This window comes from Salmo trutta, unplaced genomic scaffold (genome assembly GCF_901001165.1).
Source record: "Salmo trutta unplaced genomic scaffold, fSalTru1.1, whole genome shotgun sequence".
NCBI lineage: Eukaryota > Metazoa > Chordata > Actinopteri > Salmoniformes > Salmonidae > Salmo > Salmo trutta.
Window position 1 is genome coordinate 19,002 of NW_021823199.1, and position 19,688 is coordinate 38,689.

General features: G+C 39.9%; 1 pseudogene; it reads left to right on the forward strand.

Moving 5' to 3' along the window:
• The first annotated feature begins 281 nt into the window (after positions 1 to 281).
• LOC115189678 (uncharacterized) lies at positions 282 to 16,140 on the forward strand (annotated as a pseudogene).
• The last annotated feature ends 3,548 nt before the right edge of the window (positions 16,141 to 19,688 follow it).

Genomic DNA, 19,688 nt, shown 5'->3' on the forward strand with positions numbered 1-19,688 from the left:
GGCCTCTTATAGAAGTTTGTCTGGATTGGAAAGTGTTCAGAAGGTGGCATTAAAAATTCCCATTCCTGCACACACACTCTGAGAGGTGACGTGGAGGGAGGAGTGGGTGTGTGTGTATGTTTGTGTATGAGGAGAGCTGGACAGGCAAAACAGAGAGAGGGGCAGGATTAGCAGGCTAATGCACGCGCACACACACACACACACACACACACACACACACACACACGCACACTGGACACATGCTGCACACTCTAGCACACATTTGAATCAAACACAGACAGACAGAACATGAACACAGACATACACGCACACGTTCAGGTCCAAGGATTTTTTGTAATTCATTTACAGTATCATCTGATTGGTGTTTGGCTGTGTGCACAACATGCAACATGACTCACCTTCTCTTCCTCATTCTCCCCTCAGCTTAATTTTGTCTTAAATTTCCACCTCCACTTGTTTGATTCGTTCAACAGAATTAAAGTACCGTACCTTGTTTTGACAAGTGAAAAGAAAAGTCTGTCAGACACTTCAGAGCTAGAAACCTGCTACGTGAGGATACTGGAAAAGTAGTGAACATTTCAAAATCATGGGCAAACTGTCTGTCCTTTTATTTATTCATTCGTTTTACATCGTTGTCAACGCAGGTAAGATGGACTATCTACTTTCTCTCTTACCTCATTTAATTATTTTTTTAATGTTATAAAATATAAAATATCCATATCTGTGTATAATATCACTCCTCTCCCAGGTTCAGGATCACATTCTCTGTGGGCACTTGCAACATATATAAGAGGAGAGACGCCTTTCCCTGAGTTTACGGTTGTGGTGATGTTGGATGATGTTCAAGTGGCTTACTATGACTCCAACATGAAACACTTCATCTACAGGGGACATAACACCTCAGACAAAATACACGACGAAGCTCAGGAAGGAGCTTATTTACTTGGAAAGATGTACCACCACATGAAAGAGAGATCATTTAACCTAAAGCACCACTTCAACCTCACAGAAGGTGTTCAAGCTCAGCAAAGAATGTCTGGCTGTGAGATGTTGGACAATGGTGAACCAGTCCTGATCATGGTAAAGGACACTTTCAATGCCATTTATACAGATCAAATGGTATATTACAACATGACACATTTTATATATGATGCTGGGAAACTACTACTAGGATGGGATGAGGCAAGCATATGAAAGAGTACTGTTTGAGAATGTTCACCTTCCCATTTGCATCAGAACACAGAAGACTCTCCTGAAGAGAGAGAAGAACGTTGTGATGCGTAAAGTTCCTCCCAGACTCAGGTTGATAAAGAAAGAGGTTTCTGGAGGGTTTCAGGTGAGCTGCCTGGCGTTTGGTTTCTACCCCCGCCACATCAACCTGACCCTGCTGAGAGACGGCCAGCCAGTGGCAGAACAGGAGCTGACAGGGGGGGAGGTGCTGCCTAGTGGAGATGGGACCTACCAGCTGAGGAAGAGTCTGGAGGTCAGTACTGAGGAGCTAAAGAAGAGACACAACTACACCTGTACTGCCTCTCACCTCAGTCTGGACAACAAGCTGGATGTCAGTTGGGAGTCTGGGGCAGAGAGAGTTCACCTGTCCACCCTCTCAGTTCTACTGATGATGCTGCTGATTCTTATTCTATTGGTCATTTTCATTTGTCAAAAGGAGGAGAAGTAACACCGCCTCCCAGTCTGAACTTGCCAACGTTGATGCAAAAGTGTCAGAGGAAATGAACCTGTCTTCAGTTTCTGAGACCTAATACAATGTTGGGACACTAATGCAACTTTGTCAATTCAGCTCAATTCACAATGAAAATATGACTGCCAGAGCACTTATGAGGGCAGACAACATGTACGAATGATTCTGTTATTGTTGGTGGATCTTCTCTTCCCCTCAACAAAGGACTGTAAAGGATCAATTTGGGGAGACTGTTGACAATAACAAATATCTGGGCATTATTAGTCCAGATCTGCATTCATATATTTTATATGCTGGTTTGGCATCCTGCTCATTAACAAAGATAATCTTTTAATTATTTCTGTTATGTAATCTGTCATTTATAATCATGACTTCATTCATTTCACAATGTACTTTATATCTGCAGCCAGTGCAATGAAAAAGTCCTTTAGTGTTACTTTTCCCCAGTCAAATATTCAGGCCTATATTTCCCCTTCAAGGCTGGACCACAACATAGATCTTATTTTTCTATCTACTATTATGTTATGATGAACACTGAATGGTATATCAAAAGGCTGAAAAGCCAATGTCTCCATTCCACATTGTGAAATAAGTATCCTTCCATGTTACCTGCTTCCTAATGAGACTAACTAGGTTAGAACCAAGGTCTCCTGCACATCCTAAACCTGCTTGGTGCATTTGTCCATGTAAAATCCATAAACATAACTACATTTCATTACCGATGTAAAGGGTAGGTGCTCATAGATCACGTTCCAAATGGCACCCTGTTCCCTACATAGTGCAGTGGAGGCCCTGGTCAAAAGTAGTGCCCTATATAGACTATAGGGTGCCATTTGGGATGTAGCTATAATCACTGGCTTTAGTCAATTAAGTTCCCCAGTTCTGCACACTCCAGTGTTTTCACATAAAACATCCTAAAGGAAGAAAAAAGGCAGAATTGTATTTGTCTTGGAAACAGGTGCCTCATAATGTCATTTGTCAATCTGAAATTAATCAGAGTTAGTACTGCTTGAGAGCAGAGATTAATACAACACAAATACTGTATTTGCTTTCGGAAAACACACACACACACACACACACACACACACACACACACACACACACACACACACACACACACACACACACAAACAGGGCTGCTCTGATCCTATTTGGGGTTGTTTGGAGTTGTTTAGGGATCCTGTTTGGGGTTGTTTGGAGTTGTTTGGAGTTGTTTTGGGATCCTGTTTTGGGTTGTTTGGAGTTGTTTAGGGATCCTGTTTGGGGTTGTTTAAGGATCCTGTTTGGGGGTGTTTGGAGTTGTTTTGGGATCCTGTTTGGGGTTGTTTGAGTTGTTTAGGGATCCTGTTTGGGGTTGTTTAGGGATCCTGTTTCGTGGTGTTTGGAGTTGTTTAGGGATCCTGTTTGTGGTTGTTTGGAGTTGTTTAGGGATCCTGTTTGGGGTTGTTTGGAGTTGTTTGGAGTTGTTTAGAGTTGTTTAGGGATCCTGTTTGGGTTGTTTGGAGTTGTTTGGAGTTGTTTTGGGATCCTGTTTGGGGTTGTTTGGAGTTGTTTAGGGATCCTGTTTGGGGTTGTTTAGGGATCCTGTTTGGGGGTGTTTGGAGTTGTTTTGGGATCCTGTTTGGGGTTGTTTGGAGTTGTTTAGGGATCCTGTTTGGGGTTGTTTAGGGATCCTGTTTGGTGGTGTTTGGAGTTGTTTAGGAATCCTGTTTGTGGTTGTTTGGAGTTGTTTAGGGATCCTGTTTGGGGTTGTTTGGAGTTGTTTGGAGTTGTTTAGAGTTGTTTAGGGATCCTGTTTGGGGTTGTTTACAGTTGTTTAGGGATCCTGTTTGGGGGTGTTTGGAGTTGTTTAGGGATCCTGTTTGGGGTTGTTTAGGGATCCTGTTTGGGGGTGTTTGGAGTTGTTTAGGGATCCTGTTTGTGGTTGTTTGGAGTTGTTTAGGGATCCTGTTTGTGGTTGTTTGGAGTTGTTTAGGGATCCTGTTTGTGGTTGTTTGGAGTTGTTTAGGGATACTGTTTGGGTTTGTTTGGAGATCCTGTTTGGGGTTGTTTGGAGTTGTTTGGAGTTGTTTAGGGATCCTGTTTGGGGTTGTTTGGAGTTGTTTAGGGATCCTGTTTGGGGTTGTTTGGAGTTGTTTGGAGATCCTGTTTGGAGTTGTTTTGCAGCCCTGTTCCACAATGTATTCATGCAAATAATTCAAATATTTTCTTTATTTTAACAAAAAATACAAAATAAATATAACTGAATTCCCACCATAATCCCTGAACTCCAATCATTATTTGTCCGTGTCAGTAAAATGTGTTATGTGCTACAGATCTTACAGTTTTTTATTTTATTTTATTACAATCGCTAGGACTCATTTCTGAATACTTAGATCCCTTTTTTCAAAACTCTTCACACAGTGAACACAACAGCAGTCTATGTGGGCTAAACTGTGGATCATTTTTCATTGCTTTGGCACAAAATGCATTCAATGACTACATCTTACAAATTTCATGAATTATTTTCTCACTCAGACACAACCACCACCAAAACTCTATGTTCCTACAGGCCAATTTGCACATGTTTACATACTCTTTTCAAAACTGTTAAACTGAAGCTCAAAACATAACATAACACAAAATTGAATAAGACATTTCTACAGCAATACCGAATTGAAATATATTCCAAATCTAAAAAATTAAACACTATCAAAACAATTAGGACAACCACAGCTGATTCCCATTGTAGCTGAACACCTACCCAGGTGTTAGTCTTTCAATTTCATTACTGTCACGACTTCTGCCGAAGTCGATGCCTCTCCTTGTTCGGGTGGTGCTCCGCGGTCGACGTCACCGGTCTTCTAGCCATCATTGATCCATTTTTCATTTTCCATTGGTTTTGTCTGGTCTCCCTACACACCTGTTTCCAATCCCATTCATTACATGTTGTGTATTTAACCCTCTGTTTCCCCTCATGTCCTAGTCAGAGATTGTTTGTTGTTAAGCTCGTGATTAAGGATTGGTGCGTGACAGGTTCTTGTACCCACGTTTATTTTATTATGTACTTTGGTTTTGGAGTTCTTGTTTCACGTTATTAAACTACTCCATTTATACCAAGTTTGATTCTCCTGCGCCTGACTTCCCTGCCACCTACACACACGACATAACAATTACCATCTATACAAAAGGGGACAGTTTAGGAATAATGCTGTAATCTAAACATGGACCCAGACAGAGATAGAGAAGTGGCTGACAGAGGAAGAAGAGTGGCTGGGAGAGGGAGAGGAGTGCGTACGTGTGGTGGAAGACGACTGAGAGGAATATCAAGAGCTGTAGTCTCAGATGAGATTAGGGCTGCTATAATTGATCATGTAATAAATCATGGTCTATCAATGAGAGAGGCTGGTCTGAGAGTGCAGCCAAATCTGCAACGCTCAACATCTATTGCAGAGCCAAGACAAATCTGCAACGCTCAACATCTATTGTGAGAAATGTCCGGCAAAACAACAGGTAAGATGTGCATTCTGCAAGGGCATCTGACTGAACTGCACATTACAGAAGTAAATTGAGCAAAGCCTCCAAACCCACTTGTGTGTAATTGTTTTTGTATTTCTGCTTATGACCCAACGGTTACCTCCCACAGGCAGGAGAGGTAGGATTTTCACTGCAGGAAACTGCAATCGTTGATATGGTCATCAGAAACAATGGCATAAAACTCAGAGATTCGGGACAGAGTGTTAGCAGACATTACATTTGGAAATATTCACAATGTAAGCATAACAACTATTTCTAGAGTTCTGAAACAACATCAAGTCAGAATGAAGCAGTTGTACACTGTCCCCTTTGAGAGGAACTCTGAACGAGTCAAGCAACTCAGGAACCAATATATCCAGGTAAGATGACTATAAAATACAGAACTGTTTTTGAACAAAACCAAACAGGGCAGAGGCACACAATGACATGTTTTTAGGTATAATGTCAACTACCGTAATAGCCTAACTCTTATGTTGTCGCATGGATTTATTTTAGAGAGTCATGGAGATTCATCTTTGTGGATGAGGCTGGTTTCAACTTGGCCAAAACACGGCGGTGAGGAAGGAATGTGATTGGGAAAAGAGCCACAGTGGATGTCCCGGGCCAGAGGGGTGCCAACATCACAATGTCTGCAGCAATATCCTCTGATGGATTTCTGTTACACAAACCACTAATTGGGCCATACAACACCGAGCGTCTCATTTCATTCCTGGATGACCTCTATGGAAGAGTTGTGCCAGGTGAGGAAAGGGTTGCAGTGAGGTGGAATCCGCCAACGTTTGTAATTGTATGGGACAATGTGGCATTTCACCACTCCCGTGCAGTCACAGAGCGGTATGCAGCCCATCCCAGGATTGTGTCACTTTTCCTCATGGAGTTGGAAGGTTTATGACCACCATCCACATGATCAAATGTCCCTCCTGGACGCAATGAACGCTGGATACCTGGACATATCTGCAGAAGATTGCCGGGGATGGACCAGGCATGCCAAAAGATTATTTCCTAGGTGTATTGCCCAAGATGACATAAGATGTAATGTGGATGAGAACCTGTGGCCAAATGCAAAAGACAGGGTTGACTAGCATTGCTACTGTATCTGTATCGGTAGATGATGTATATACAAATTCTTGTATTTTGGAATCACTCAATGCCAGAAAACAAATTGAAGCATATTGTATCATGTCTGATTCATTCCTGTAACATATACTGCAATGAATTCTAAACAGTAGAGGTTTCATTCCTGTAACATATACTGCAGTGAATTCTAAACAGTAGAGAGGTGTTTCTTGTTTTGTTTTGTAAAGACATTTGACAAAAGAAGACATTGTGTAATGCTGCCTGTCGTTAGTGTTTTTTAGGTGATTGTTTTATGAGTGATAAAGTGTGCTTGTTGGGTGACAAGCTTTGATAGTGTTATGGAAGAATGAGTTGATTTGAGACATGTATGAAGTGTTTTGGTAGTTTTAGTGCATTTTGGATGTGAAATTAACTGCTGTGCCAAGCTGAAAGTTGGTTAGGAGTTGTGTGAAGAGTTTTGAAAAAGTGACCTAAGTATTGAGAAATGGGTCCCAGCGATTGTAAAAAACTGTAATTTGATCCCTCTTTTGTCACCGAGAACAGGAAGTGCAAGCTCGTATTTGAGGTTTAAAAAGTCTTCTAAAGTTTGTAATTCACACTTTAAAATGTCAGACTTGATTTGCCCTAACAAAAAATATCAACCCCACATTGCATGTGATACATTCGTTAAGCAACAGCATTCAATACTCAACTGAGCTGGAACCCCACATTACTGAACATACCCAAAATAACATCAGTCACATTCATCATTTAAACAAATAATAGTTTCTCCTTCTTTATCACAAAAAAGGAATTTGAATTTAGACAAGTTATTACAAGGGTATATTTTGTGAAAGATTTTATAGTGAATTTCCTTTACTTTATTTGATATACAAAATGTATGATGGAGAAACCATTTCTTCCACTCAATGTCAGTAATATGTGCGTTCCAGAAGAAGTTCCCTCTGAGAGATCTTGTTCTTGGATTGAAGAAGTTCCCGTAAGAATGCTTTATTACATTTCTTATACAGCAGAGGGCAACCTTCTAACATAAGTTGTGCATCTATAGTATCCTGACATGCTCTCAAAAACACAAATGAAATGTCATTAATTGAGTAAGTCTTGAAGGTATTGCTTTGCATATAGAATAACAATCTTTATAATGTATTGGTAAGTTATATGTTTCTAAGAACTCTCTATAAGAGAGTATATTCCCTTCTTAATCAAATAAATCATGCACAAAAATAATATTTCTATCAAACCAGTTAGGGAAGAATATAGACTTGTTTTTAACAACAATATCTTTGTTGTTCCACAGAAGTGTTTTGTGTGGGGAGAAGTTGTGGATATAGTTTCCAGGCCAAAAGGGCTTGTTGGGGAAATTATGACAGTTTGATGGGTAGTTTTGCTGGAGATTAGTTGCACCAAGGATTGAAGTACCGTATAGATTCAGAGCTAAGCATACATATTTGTTTTTATCCAGTTTATTTAAAAGGTATTGTTGATATCAATAAATCTAGTACTTCAAGCCCTTCATCAGCTTTTTGGTTTGACATTACAGATTTCTCACGTTTGTGTTTATTTTTCCATATAAAGTCTAGGAAAGTGTTGTTGATATCCTTGCTGTTTGGATCAGCTACAGATAGAGCAGGGTAGACAACGTGACAGACCCTCTGCTTTGGACAATACAACCCTTACAATAATAGAGAGGTCACACGGGAGCCAGTTATTACACATGGATTTAGTTTTCTTTCATCTCTGAGAGAAATTGACATGTTGACAGACAATATAGTTTTTCGCCATGTGCACCAGTAAATATTTCACATTATCTTTCACTGGAATATTCTCAATAGATTGGTAATTTGAGATACACAAGGACATTTATTTAAGTTAAGTTCCAGAAGCAGAAGAGAATGATTTGATAATATTAAGTGCAACAGTAACTTGATCCTTGTCTTTTAGAAATAGAGTTGTATCATCTGCTAACTGATATATATATATATATATATATATATATACTTTTTCCAAATATTGAAATACCTTTTAATTTAAGGTTATTTAAAATGCTAATATATAGTAATTGTACAACTAAAAGCAATAGGAAAGCTGAAATAGGGCAACCCTGGCGTGCACTACGGTGAATATGAAATACTTTAGATGTGTTACGATTAATCGGGGCTGCAGGTAGCCTAGTGGTTAGAGCGTTGTACTTGTAACCGAAAGGTTGCAAGATTGAATCCCCGAGCTGACATGGTAAAAATCTGTCGTTCTGCCCCTGAACAAGGCAGTTCCTAGGCTGTCATTGAAAATAAGAATTTGTTCTTAACTGACTTGCCTAGTAAAATAAAGGTTAAAAAAATAATCATAATAGAACCATTAATATCTTTATAAAACATATTGATAACAGAGACAAAGCTAGTCCCGAAACCTAAAGTGTACAACAATGTATTAGGAACTTGTGTTCTATTGTAGCAAATGATTTACAACAGTGGAGGAATAAAATAATAGCCTTGTAGTCAACTGAATCAGCGTAATCAATCATGTCTAAAACTAATGTTACAGCTGATGTGGCGACCTTTCATCAAACCAGTTTGGGTTTCATTTATAAAGGTGGTTTAGGCCCATTTTAAGTTTATTAGAATATGCTAAAATTATCAATTTAAAATCTGTATTTAATAATGTAATAGGTCTCCTATTATCTATGAAAGGGGGATCTTTCTCAGGTTCTGGTATTAAGGAGATAACCCCTTGTTTCATGGTAGTAGTAGTAGTACTCTCACCATTAGCCAGGCATTCTTGGAACATGTTAGATACTGGTTCCTCTAAACGTTCCCAAAAGTGTAAATAGAATTCCACAGAAAGATCGACTGTTCCAGGTGCTTTGCCCTTCTTCATATATTTAAGAGCATCTCTAATCTCTACTATAGAACACTCATCTTCATATATGGACTTGAACTCATCAGAAATTATTGGAACATGTTTCATAAAATGTTCACATTCAATTCCATTAAAACTAGATTTATACAGATTTTCATAGAAAGAATACACAGTTGGAGATGATTTTAGGGTTATTACACAAGGTATTGTCATTATTTAAGGCAGAAAGAGATTTTCTCTCATAGTTCCTTTTTTCAAGAGCAAAGACATAGCTTGTTTTTCTCTCCCTCCTTAACCCATTGTTCTCTAGATCTAATCCCTTTAATTAAATCAATGTACATTTGTTCTATTCTAGACGTATTCAAATGTGTTTCTTCCTTTGCTGAAGGGTATCCATTTCTAAAAGAACATTCAATTTATTCATAAGCTCATCTCCTTTCAGACATGTTTGCTTCTATAGTTCCTTACTGTGTGTAATAGTGAGCTTATCATCCTTTGAACTTTTTCCCTTTACCTTCTTACTTTGTTAAAGACTGGGTCATTAAGGAGTGAATTAAGTTTCCAGTATCCTCGAATGCCACTGGATTTTTCAGAACATTCTAACTTGAATAATACACTGCTCAAAAAAATAAAGGGAACACTTAAACAACACAATGTAACTCCAAGTCAATCACACTTCTGTGAAATCAAACTGTCCACTTAGGAAGCAACACTGATTGACAATAAATTTCACATGCTGATGTGCAAATGGAATAGACAACAGGTGGAAATTATAGGCAATTAGCAAGACACCCCCAATAAAGGAGTGGTTCTGCAGGTGGTGACCACAGACCACTTCTCAGTTCCTATGCTTCCTGGCTGATGTTTTGGTCACTTTTGAATGCTGGCGGTGCTTTCACTCTAGTGGTAGCATGAGACGGAGTCTACAACCCACACAAGTGGCTCAGGTAGTGCAGCTCATCCAGGATGGCACATCAATGCGAGCTGTGGCAAGAAGGTTTGCTGTGTCTGTCAGCGTAGTGTCCAGAGTATGGAGGCGCTACCAGGAGACAGGCCAGTACATCAGGAGACGTGGAGGAGGCCGTAGGAGGGCAACAACCCAGCAGCAGGACCGCTACCTCCGCCTTTGTGCAAGGAGGAGCAGGAGGAGCACTGCCAGAGCCCTGCAAAATGACCTCCAGCAGGCCACAAATGTGCATGTGTCTGCTCAAACGGTCAGAAACAGACTCCATGAGGGTGGTATGAGGGCCCGACGTCCACAGGTGGGGGTTGTGCTTACAGCCTGTAGTGTGGTTTCCACTTTAATTTTGAGTGTGACTCCAAATCCAGACCTCCATGGGTTGATAAATTGGATTTCCATTGATTATTTTTGTGTGATTTTGTTGTCAGCACATTCAACTATGTAAATAAAAAAGTATTTAATAAGATTATTTCATTCATTCAGATCTAGGATGTGTTATTTTAGTGTTCCCTTTATTTTTTTGAGCAGTATATATATATAAATAAGAGAAGAGAGAAAGAGAGAAAGAGAGAGAGAGAGAGAGAGAGAGAGAGAGACTGAGAGAGAGGAGAGAGAGAGGAGATGAGAGAGAGAGACAGAGAGAGGAGGTCCTTTGCTGTTGTTCTGGGATTGATTTGCACTTACGTTCATCTCTAGGAGAGAACGCGTCTCCTTCCTGAGTGGTATGATGGCTGCAATGGTCCCATGGTGTTTATACTTGCGTACTATTGTTTGTACGAATGAACATGGTACCTACCTTTTGAAATTGCTCCCAAGGATGAACCAGACTTGTGGAGGTCTACAATTTTTTTCCCTGAGGTCTTGGCTGATTTCTTTTGATTTTCCCATGATGTCTTGACTTGTCAAGACTCGCCCTCTCAGGTTCCCCTTGAACCTGTGTAAGTGAAAGAGAAAGTCCGACAGACACTTCTTGCTACGCAGTTGGCTAAGTGAAAGAGAACGTCTGACAGACACTTGCTACGCAGTTTAAATTGAAGGGAAAGTCTTCTTATGACACGAGGCTATACTATCACAATCATGGGCAAACTGTCTGTCTTTTGTTTGTTCTTTCGTTTTACCCCATTGTCAATGCAGGTAAGGGTTTAACTTTCTACCTTATTTAATGATTTATTATGCCATAAAATGTCAAATGTCCATAAATGTGTACAGAGTTGGGGAGTAGTCGACGGGCTATACTGATATCACTTATTATTGATATCTAGGCTACATGGCACATTGATGATGTGAATCACACTGCTGTTATTACACATGGATTTAGTTTTCTTTCATCTCTGAGAGAAATTGACATGTTGACAGACAATATAGTTTTTCGCCATGTGCACCAGTAAATATTTCACATTATCTTTCACTGGAATATTCTCAATAGATTGGTAATTTGAGATACACAAGGACATTTATTTAAGTTAAGTTCCAGAAGCAGAAGAGAATGATTTGATAATATTAAGTGCAACAGTAACTTGATCCTTGTCTTTTAGAAATAGAGTTGTATCATCTGCTAACTGATATATATATATATATATATATATATATATATACTTTTTCCAAATATTGAAATACCTTTTAATTTAAGGTTATTTAAAATGCTAATATATAGTAATTCTACAACTAAAGCAATAGGAAAGCTGAAATAGGGCAACCCTGGCGTGCACTACGGTGAATATGAAATACTTTAGATGTGTTACGATTAATCGGGGCTGCAGGTAGCCTAGTGGTTAGAGCGTTGTACTTGTAACCGAAAGGTTGCAAGATTGAATCCCCGAGCTGACATGGTAAAAATCTGTCGTTCTGCCCCCTGAACAAGGCAGTTCCTAGGCTGTCATTGAAAATAAGAATTTGTTCTTAACTGACTTGCCTAGTAAAATAAAGGTTAAAAATAATCATAATAGAACCATTAATATCTTTATAAAACATATTGATAACAGAGACAAAGCTAGTCCCGAAACCTAAAGTGTACAACAATGTATTAGGAACTTGTGTTCTATTGTAGCAAATGATTTACAACAGTGGAGGAATAAAATAATAGCCTTGTAGTCAACTGAATCAGCGTAATCAATCATGTCTAAAACTAATGTTACAGCTGATGTGGCGACCTTTCATCAAACCAGTTTGGGTTTCATTTATAAAGGTGGTTTAGGCCCATTTTAAGTTTATTAGAATATGCTAAATTATCAATTTAAAATCTGTATTTAATAATGTAATAGGTCTCCTATTATCTATGAAAGGGGGATCTTTCTCAGGTTCTGGTATTAAGGAGATAACCCCTTGTTTCATGGTAGTAGTAGTAGTACTCTCACCATTAGCCAGGCATTCTTGGAACATGTTAGATACTGGTTCCTCTAAACGTTCCCAAAAGTGTAAATAGAATTCCACAGAAAGATTGACTGTTCCAGGTGCTTTGCCCTTCTTCATATATTTAAGAGCATCTCTAATCTCTACTATAGAACACTCATCTTCATATATGGACTTGAACTCATCAGAAATTATTGGAACATGTTTCATAAAATGTTCACATTCAATTCCATTAAAACTAGATTTATACAGATTTTCATAGAAAGAATACACAGTTGGAGATGATTTTAGGGTTATTACACAAGGTATTGTCATTATTTAAGGCAGAAAGAGATTTTCTCTCATAGTTCCTTTTTTCAAGAGCAAAGACATAGCTTGTTTTTCTCTCCCTCCTTAACCCATTGTTCTCTAGATCTAATCCCTTTAATTAAATCAATGTACATTTGTTCTATTCTAGACGTATTCAAATGTGTTTCTTCCTTTGCTGAAGGGTATCCATTTCTAAAAGAACATTCAATTTATTCATAAGCTCATCTCCTTTCAGACATGTTTGCTTCTATAGTTCCTTACTGTGTGTAATAGTGAGCTTATCATCCTTTGAACTTTTTCCCTTTACCTTCTTACTTTGTTAAAGACTGGGTCATTAAGGAGTGAATTAAGTTTCCAGTATCCTCGAATGCCACTGGATTTTCAGAACATTCTAACTTGAATAATACACTGCTCAAAAAATAAAGGGAACACTTAAACAACACAATGTAACTCCAAGTCAATCACACTTCTGTGAAATCAAACTGTCCACTTAGGAAGCAACACTGATTGACAATAAATTTCACATGCTGATGTGCAAATGGAATAGACAACAGGTGGAAATTATAGGCAATTAGCAAGACACCCCCAATAAAGGAGTGGTTCTGCAGGTGGTGACCACAGACCACTTCTCAGTTCCTATGCTTCCTGGCTGATGTTTTGGTCACTTTTGAATGCTGGCGGTGCTTTCACTCTAGTGGTAGCATGAGACGGAGTCTACAACCCACACAAGTGGCTCAGGTAGTGCAGCTCATCCAGGATGGCACATCAATGCGAGCTGTGGCAAGAAGGTTTGCTGTGTCTGTCAGCGTAGTGTCCAGAGTATGGAGGCGCTACCAGGAGACAGGCCAGTACATCAGGAGACGTGGAGGAGGCCGTAGGAGGGCAACAACCCAGCAGCAGGACCGCTACCTCCGCCTTTGTGCAAGGAGGAGCAGGAGGAGCACTGCCAGAGCCCTGCAAATGACCTCCAGCAGGCCACAAATGTGCATGTGTCTGCTCAAACGGTCAGAAACAGACTCCATGAGGGTGGTATGAGGGCCCGACGTCCACAGGTGGGGGTTGTGCTTACAGCCTGTAGTGTGGTTTCCACTTTAATTTTGAGTGTGACTCCAAATCCAGACCTCCATGGGTTGATAAATTGGATTTCCATTGATTATTTTTGTGTGATTTTGTTGTCAGCACATTCAACTATGTAAATAAAAAAGTATTTAATAAGATTATTTCATTCATTCAGATCTAGGATGTGTTATTTTAGTGTTCCCTTTATTTTTTTGAGCAGTATATATATATAAATAAGAGAAAGAGAGGAAAGAGAGAAGAGAGAGAGAGAGAGATGAGAGGAGAGAGAGAGAGAGATGAGGAGAGAGGGTGAGCGGAGAGAGAGAGAGAGACAGAGAGAGGAGGTCCTTTGCTGTTGTTCTGGGATTGATTTGCACTTACGTTCATCTCTAGGAGGAGAACGCGTCTCCTTCCTGAGTGGTATGATGGCTGCATGGTCCCATGGTGTTTATACTTGCGTACTATTGTTTGTACGACTAGAACATCGGTACCTACCTTTTGAAATTGCTCCCAAGGATGACACCAGACTTGTGGAGGTCTACAATTTTTTCCCTGAGGTCTTGGCTGATTCTCTTTTGATTTTCCCATGATGTCTTGACTTGTCAAGACTCGCCCTCTCAGGTTCCCCCTTGAACCTGTGTAAGTGAAAGAGAAAGTCCGACAGACACTTCTTGCTACGCAGTTGGCTAAGTGAAAGAGAACGTCTGACAGACACTTGCTACGCAGTTTAAATTGAAGGGAAAGTCTTCTTATGACACGAGGCTATACTATCACAATCATGGCAAACTGTCTGTCTTTTTGTTTGTTCTTTTCGTTTTACCCCATTGTCAATGCAGGTAAGGGTTTAACTTTCTACCTTATTTAATGATTTATTATGCCATAAAATGTCAAATGTCCATAAATGTGTACAGAGTTGGGGAGTAGTCGACGGGCTATACTGATATCACTTATTATTGATATCTAGGCTACATGGCACATTGATGATGTGAATCACACTGCTGCTCTTTAATTTATTTGTGCTTTACGGATTGTGAAGGGAAAGGGCATATCTAGTCAGTTGCACAACTGAATGCATTCAGCTGAAATGTTTTTTCCGCATTCCGATTTGTGAACAGCCATCCACAACAACCGCACCTCTGTGATTCAGAAGGGTAATCAATATTTCCATATTATCTTAAAAAATGTGTATATATTCACTCCTCTCCCAGGTTCAGGATCACATTCTCTGTGGGCACTTGCAACATATATAAGCGGAGAGAGACACCTTTCCCTGAGTTTACGGTTGTGTTAATGTTGGATGACGTTCAAGTGACTTACTATGACTCCAACGATAAACAGTATGTCTACAGGGGCCAAAATATCAAAGAGAAAACCGAGGATGATGAAGCAAAGGATGAAGCTCATATATATGGAGATATCTACCACAGCATGAAAGACCGATCATTTGAACTAAAGCACCACTTTAATCTCACAGAAGGTGTTCAAGTTCAGCAAAGATGGACTGGCTGTGAGATGATGGACAATGGTGAACCGGGCTTGGCCATGTTTAAGAACATTTTCAATGGCATTTCTGAAGATACGCGATGTATTATAACACGACACATGTTACATACAATGCTGGTAAAATACTTCTAGGATGGGATTGGAAAATGCAAGCATACAACATAAACAAATTTGAGAATTATTACCTTCCCATTTGCATCAAACACCTGAAGACTCTCCTGAAGAGAGAGAAGAACATTGTGATGCGTAAAGTTCCTCCAAGACTCAGGTTGATAAAGAAAGAGGTTTCTGGAGGGTTTCAGGTGAGCTGCCTGGCGTTTGGTTTCTACCCCCGCCACATCAACCTGACCCTGCTGAGAGACGGCCAGCCAGTGGCAGAACAGGAGCTGACAGGGGGGGAGGTGCTGCCTAGTGGAGATGGGACCTACCAGCTGAGGAAGAGTCTGGAGGTCAGTACTGAGGAGCTAAAGAAGAGACACAACTACACCTGTACTGCCTCTCACCTCAGTCTGGACAACAAGCTGGATGTCAGTTGGGAGTCTGGGGCAGAGAGAGTTCACCTGTCCACCCTCTCAGTTCTACTGATGATGCTGCTGATTCTTATTCTATTGGTCATATTCATTTGTGTCAAAAGGAGGTGGTAGTAACACTGCCTCCCAGATGAAACTTGCCAACTTTGATGCAAAGTGTCAGAGGAAATGAACCTGTCTTCAGTTTCTGAGACCTAATAAAATGTTTGGACACGGATGCAGTTTTGTTAATTCAGCTCAATTCACAATGAAAATATGACTGCCAGAGCACCTATCAGAGTAGACTCCAAATGTGCAAAGATTCTGTTATTGTCGGTCAGTCTTCCCTTCCTCTCAATAAAGGACTGTAAATGAATTAGTTTGGGGAGGCTGTTGACAATAACAAATATCTGGGCATTAGTCCAGATCTGCATTTATTATATTGTATATGCTGGTTTGGCATCCTGCTCATTAACAAGATAATCTGGTAGTTATTTCTGTTATATAATCTGTAATTTCTAATCATGATATTCATTAAATTCAGAATGCGCTCTATATCTGTGCTGTATAAGCTGATAGTCAGTATCTTAACCAGAAGGATAATCATGTGATCATGTGTATGAGGTCTGTTTATTACTGGAATGTCTTCACAGTGTCTGTCACGTCCTGACCCTAGTAAGATGTCATTTTCTATAGTAGAGTAGGGCAGGGCGTGACAGGGGGTGTTTTTGGTTGTCCTATGTTTTCTATAGGAGAACCAAATGTTTAAGTTCTAGTTTTCTATTTCTATGTTGGGATTGTTTGGGGTTGATTTCTAATTGGAGGCAGCTGATCCTTATTGCCTCTGATAGAGATCATATTTAAGTAGGGGTTTTTCTCTTCCTGTTTTGTGGGTGATTATATTTTGTGAGTGTGTTTGTTCCTCCTGCGTCACGGTTTGTTGTTTTGTCAGTAAGTTATCTTTGTTATTGCATTAAGTTTCACTAACTAATAAATATGTGGAATGAAACCGATGCTGCATTTTGGTCCGCCTCCTTCAAACAGCTGTGACAGTGTCTCTGTATTGTATGTAGTGTATGTTCATCCTACTGCACAATAAGACCTTTATTACAGACAATAAATGCAGCCTAATTGATTAATGCCTACATTTTCACTTCAAGTCTGGAATACAAAAAAAAACATGATTTTCAATATAAGATCTAGATCTTTTATTTTAGGATGAACACTGACTGGTATATCAAAAGGCTGCTAAGCCAATGTCTCCAATCCACATTTTGAAAAAAGTATCCTTCCACGTTACCTGCTTCCTAATGAAACCAGCTAGGTTTGAACTGAGGTCTCCTGCACACCACAATACTGTGTTAGCCCTCTGAGCTAAATCCTACAACCCCTGACAACATTCCTAAACTTGCTGTCTTGCTGCTATTTTAGATATAAAACAAACATCTATTTCTAATCTACATTTCATTACTGACATAAAGGGCACGTGCACAAAGGTTGTGCTCCAAATGGCACCCTATACCCTATATAGTGTGCCATGGGCCCTGGTTTAAAGTAGTCCACTATGTAGGGAATAGGGTTGCCATTTGGGATGTAGCCATATTTACTGGCTTAAGTCAATTAAGTTCCCCAGGTCTGCACACTCCAGTGTTTTACCATTAAAAATCCTAAAGGAAGAAAAAAGCTTAATTGCATTTGTCTTGGAGACTGATACCTCATAAAGAGTAAATGCCATTTCTCAGTCTGAATGAATCAGTTAGTGCTGCCTACCCTTTTCCAAATAAAGTATTGTTCATTGTGAAACTTGCCTGGTTGTCGTTCATACTTCCTGAAATTGCACTGAGGCACAAAATAACCAAAAATATCCATATCTGACACACACAGGCACACAGTCACACACACAAGCAGGGACAGACAGACTTGGAGGTTGGGGGGGCCCTCAGAAAGCATGCGATCACAAAAGTGTATGAAATTAGCTTTAAAATTGCAAATGTTATTTTAGCCTCATGACAAATGTGTAGAATAGCATTAAAAAATTGTTCACTTTTCTTTCTGCACCATGGCAAAATGTGTTGAAATTTAGGAAGTTAGCTGATTCCTCTCCCCATCTGTCTTTTGACAATTATTTATATACAATTATATATCCTGACACAATTTGGCTCCACATGTGACCTCAGTCTGGAATCTCAAATCAGATTTGTTTTGCTCTGAAGTATTTGCACATGACCTGCCTGTAACGCCTGTCAAATGGAGTAGACCAAGGCGCAGCGTGGTTAGTGCTCATCATTAATTTATTATACTGAGAACACAAACAGAGAAACAAAAGATGACAGCCAAACAGTTCTGTCAGGTAAGATATACTAAACAAAATTCAAAAGGCACTGCACATCTGAGCAATCTTTTTACAGGTGCATGGCAACAGTTGAAACAGGATGAAGGAAAAAGGAAACCGCACACTGCTCTTGATAGTATCACTGATATTTAATAAGCGTACGTATCGGTCTAACGGCCTTCGTCAGAGCTTTGGTGAATTTTCTGAAAACAGCACCTCTATATAGACCTAGCCCCACCCACATCCGTTCCACACATGGAAAGGGGTTGGAGACAAAGGAAAAATAAATAAGTGCTACCAACATAACAATATGCATTTCACAAACACCACAAAAGTGTATAAATAAGACGCATTGAATATGTCATAAAACCACAATGAGGACATAGCAAGTTTTCATTAATCATTGGGTACATCATACGAAAAACATCAGAGCAATCTTAAATAGACACATAATTCATGTTCAAATTCACAACATAACATACATAGGCATTCATCATTAAGTCCTTTGGGAAATAATGTCTGGAGGGTGAAAATCCAAAAACATTCTCTTTTGCTCAGAGTATTATAATATCACCTCCCCTGTCTGATATCTTGACCTTCTCTATGCCACAAAATCTAATGGTAGAAATGTCATGTTTTAGGTCATTAAATGTACTGCGACTGGATAATCCCTGTGGTTTCGCCTGATTGAACTTTTATGTTCACTAATTCTCTGTTTGAGAGAGCGGGAGGTTTTACAGAGCCCACATGGACATTTAATAATGTAAATAACATGGGTGGTGGAACACGTAATGATATCATTTATTTGGAACGTTTACCTGTGTGAGGGTGGCAGAAATATTCACACTTCATCATATTGTTGCACTGTGCGCATCCTCTGCATTTATAGCTACCATTTGGTAGAGGGCGTAATGAGCCTGGCTGATTTTCTTTCGTGGCTGGCAGTTGGCATGAACCCAATTTATCGCGTAAATGTGACATTTAAGTCATTTAGCAGACGCTCTTATCCAGAGCGACTTACAAATTGGTGCATTCACCTTATGATATCCAGTGGAACAACCACTTTACAATAGTGCATCTAAATATTTTTTTTTGGGGGGGGGCGTTTTAGAAGGATTACTTTATCCTATCCCAGGTATTCCTTAAAGAGGGTGGGGTTTCAGGTGTCTCCGGAAGGTGGTGATTGACTCCGCTGTCCTGGCGTCGTGAGGGAGCTTGTTCCACCATTGGGGTGCCAGAGCAGCGAACAGTTTTGACTGGGCTGAGCGGGAACTGTGCTTCCTCAGAGGTAGGGAGGCGAGCAGGCCAGAGGTGGATGAACGCAGTGCCCTTGTTTGGGTGTAGGGCCTGATCAGAGCCTGAAGGTACGGAGGTTGCCGTTCCCCTCACAGCTCCGTAGGCAAGCACCATGGACTTGTAGCGGATGCGAGCTTCAACTGGAAGCCAGTGGAGAGAGCGGAGGAGCGGGGTGACGTGAGAGAACTTGGAAGGTTGAACACCAGACGGGCTGCAGCGTTC